Below are 4,299 nucleotides of genomic sequence, written 5' to 3'. Positions count from 1 at the left end.
TAAGGTACTCAACGACTGAACTTAGATGGATGAATATTATATGTAAAATAAATTATGATATATATTAGTACAAAATTACTGTATAATTTTTAAAAAAAAATATTGTCCTGTTAAATTATCTTACTTTTATTCTTTCAAAAGCATATCTATCGCAAAAATTCCGCATGAATAATTTACATTCAATAAAAAATTTTAATGAAGTAACGGTGAAAGATGTGAAGTTTTTTTTATTCAACATAATAACTGATGGATGTACGAAATTTTTTTTAATAATAAACATATTTAAACTATTTTACTTTTATTCTTTGAAAATCCGTAACAATGATTTACTACCAATAAAAAAACTTTTAATGAAGTTGCTGTTTGAAATTGGTGAAAATTTTTTTTATATTAAGTAACTGACCATTGTATAGAAAGAATTTCTTTTAATAACAAACCTCTCTCATATGTGTGGAAGGATGCTTTGGAAGTCCTTTGAAAGTCCTTTTAATAACAAACCTCTCTCATAAAAAAAAGTCCTTTAGAAGGATGCTTAATTTATTAGTTCAAACATTCAACTGATTTACATCTTTACAAAATCTTAGGATTGAGTATTTCCCATGCGTACCAGTTTGAGGGTTAGAAATAGTAGTCATAAGATTAGATGAATAATGTATCCCTAGTTAATAAATAACATCCACAGTGGCAGTAACATTCAAATTTTTTTATATAGTTTCTTTATTTATGTTTGACTGTATATAAATTTATGTGTGGGTTTGTCTTTAAAACATCTCTAAATTCAAATGACCAGAATCAACAGGAAACATTTCTCCTCCATATTCTTTAAAACCTCTCCTTTCTCTTTTGTGTGGGTTTGCAAATTTTGTTTTCTTATTTCTCATTTTATATTGATTATTTCTGTGTTTATGATGCTTGTCTTGATTATTATGTCCATAATTTTGTAGACTGTGAAGAAAGGTGATACTATTTTTATTGGTCAATATCTGTTTACAAGAAATGAAACAACTTCTGTGCGGCGAGGTAATGTTGCCTTTCATGGATAAAGTTTATTGCAGAATTTGTTCTTTATTCAATTAGCTCCTTTTACTAAGTTGAGAGAAAATAAATTGATTAACGGGTTGTAGTGATTAGTATTGATATCCAAGACAAACTGAATAACATATATTTCCCAGAAAAGAAACTCGGGTGTGGAATTAATTGTGGGTGGGAGGTTCTTTGTTCTACCATGGCTATATATAATTATATATGATGCTTTAAATGCTTCATGTTATTGTTTTTCATTTTTTTTAAATGAATAAGCGTTACTTTGGTTCTTATACCGAAATATGATTATAAATAAGAAAGATTTCAATACCTATAATAAAAAAAAAAACTTATAGAAAGAGCTAATCAACTAAAAAGTTTAAAATTTTCTTGAAATTAGTAAAAATGCATGCATTTGAACGTTAGATAAAAGATGAACTTCTAGGAAGTAATTATACTCTAGAAAAATAGCTTGAAATGTTGGATATTATGATTGGATTGGCCAAATTGTATTACCAAATTCCTGGGTTTTATTTGGAGCGGTGAATTTGGCTACGGTGGGTTAGCGTTTTTACCTTTTGTTTTTATCTAGGTCAAAATTATTGGAATATTTTATCTATTTTAGGTAGGTGTCTAATTAATAGATTTTCTTTTTATAAAAATTTAAATTTTGATAGGCTTATCTATATTGGGGGTGGGGTTATGTGCATAATCATATTGCTCCTGCAGATCAAATCCTTTGATTTCTTTCACTGGCCACTATGTCATATACATGGATATATAAATAAAATTACTGTTTGGTTGTTCTTAATTTTCATTTTTTGTTTAAATTTATTTTGTGATGTTCAAGTTAATGGTTTATTTATTTATTCTTTTTTATTTTGTTTTCAAATTATATTTTTGTTGTAGGAATTAGATCAAGAGAGTAAGATTCCATCGCCAAAAGAGTTAAAAAGTAGATCTTTTGAAGCGAATAATAGAGCAGTGTGATTTTTTTTATAATAGAGACTTGATGTATTAAGAGTTATATATTAAGACTTTCAATACTATATTTGTATAGAAGTTATTATTTTTTATTTTCAATACTAAAAAATTATATATTATGTTTAATATTTTATTTATGAATTACGTAATATTTTGTTTTTGGGTTATGATTTCTTGTTATTGTGAACTTTTAAACAAAAAAATTATGTTTAACATGGTAAAAACGACGGTTAAAACTACTTTTTTAAACGATAAAATATCACTTTTAGTCGGTAAAAATGGCGGAACCCAGGAAATAATGGCGGTTTTAACCGCCGTTTTAACCTATTCAAAAACCGCCGTTTTATCCCAGGGAATTGTGGCGGTTTTCAGAAAACCGCCGTAATAACCAGAATGGCGCCCAGAATTACGTCACTTCCTAAAACCGCCGTTCTTGGTAATAACGGCGGTTCAAACCGTCGTAAAAACCTAAAAAAACCGCCGTTTTAACCAGAATTTTTTGTAGTGCATCAAGGGCAATATTAAAACTTATCGTTATACATGTCATGTTATATGTTACCTGTAACAAATTGAAGATGATTAATTAGTGGCTCTGACCATTTATCTAATTGTAGTTAATTCGACTACTCCTATATTTATAGTTAATCGGTAACTCTATCTGTGCTTGACAATGGAGTTGGGATATGAGTTGTATCAGTTGATATGGCAACTTATTTTCTTTGTTAAATCATCCTCCGATAAGTTGCATGTCTTCTAGCTAGGTGTTGTTGTCGCTCAAATTCTGTCTTCTTCGCCTAGCATATTCTGTCCAAGTGGGTCGACGTTGCCATGATTGTTGATTTATTGAATTTTTTATTTTTATTTGTCTATATCAGAACATAAGAAAATGAAAAGAAAAACAAACAATTACAAGTGGAGCAGTTTTTATAATCTTACTTTAAGATTAAAAGTGAGCAGTTTTTTAAATTTCTCTCACGATTGAAAATGAAGCAGTTACATAATTCTCTCGTGAGTTAATGCATAATTTACAGAACGTGAGTATGTGACTGAGTACGTAATTTTAAATGATAAAAATAAGGGTAAAATAGAAAAAAAATTGGATACCAAACTCTTCTATTCGCTTTATATATTGTTATAGATATTTTAAAAAATGTAATTAAAATTAAAATAATATTTTTTATTATTAAACAATATTTTTTTAAAGGTTGTACTGAGAAAGTCGAAGTGTGCAGTATTCTTTTTGCTTAATTGTATGCAATTTGGAGATGTTTACTTGCTTGGGAGAGTGGATTTCGTGAGGTTATTTGTGAAACAGACTGTCTAGAAGCTCTTTTCTTGGTAAACCAAAGAATGCTTGGTAAGGATATTTCGGAATGAGATTTGGCAAAGCATATATAGGAGGTTATGAATTGGAATTGGAGAGTCTCTATTATTTTAATTCAGAAGAATGCAAATAGTGTTGCAGATTGTATGGCTAAAGTATGGCGCAGACATTCACTCGAATTGGAGCCAATCATGGAGTGAATTTCAACATCTAATAGATTTAGATATAAATCTAGCCAATTAATTTGATTTTGTCTCTATTTTTTTCCTTTTTTTCTATTTAGTCACAAAAAAAAAATATTTTTTAAAAATTATTATATAAGAAAATATAACTTTAATTATAATAATACTTATAATCATCTTAATTATTATACTATAGTCATACTAAAATTCACAGTACATAATATAGAGATGGTTATGATTTAGTTACTTTCTTGAAGGTGTTACTCTAGTAGCAGATGTTTAGGAATCCTGATCAGCTTGTCTGAATTTTCGTGAAGCATTGTTGAAGAGTGCAAGTCAAGCCGCTTTACATATCCTCCTATTTTTTTAATTGACCGGCAACTACAGTAACATGTGATTTTTTAGCATGAATTGTTGTTCATATCATGTGGATTACTTTTTTTTTATTATTCTTTTCATCTAAAATATTATTTTAATATATAAATCCAGTAAAAGAATGATGCGAGATCTGATTCCCACAATCATGCCCATAAATTATTATTATTATTATTATTATTATTATTATTATTATTATTATAAAATACAAAGAGTTAGTTACAATATACAATGAGATGTTGGATTTATTTAAAAATTAAACATAAGAGTTTCATTAAATAGATGGTACATAAACTTCTAATTCTATAAAATCTAAGACATTTAACATTATATAATATAACTATAAAATAAAAGTTTCTGTTTTAGTATAATAAAGTGAAATTCAAACGAAAAATTTTAAAAATATTCAAT

At 27.5% G+C, this 4,299-nt stretch overlaps 1 long non-coding RNA gene across 1 annotated transcript; it reads left to right on the top strand.

Moving 5' to 3' along the window:
* LOC110267979 lies at positions 952 to 2,041 on the top strand. Its single transcript, XR_002355967.1, has 2 exons — positions 952 to 1,020; positions 1,933 to 2,041. It is a non-coding gene; the product is annotated as an uncharacterized LOC110267979 (long non-coding RNA).

This window comes from Arachis ipaensis, chromosome B10, assembly GCF_000816755.2.
Source record: "Arachis ipaensis cultivar K30076 chromosome B10, Araip1.1, whole genome shotgun sequence".
Classification (NCBI taxonomy): domain Eukaryota; kingdom Viridiplantae; phylum Streptophyta; class Magnoliopsida; order Fabales; family Fabaceae; genus Arachis; species Arachis ipaensis.
The sequence above is the reverse complement of the archived record's forward strand: the minus strand, read 5'-3'. Positions and strand labels throughout refer to the sequence as shown.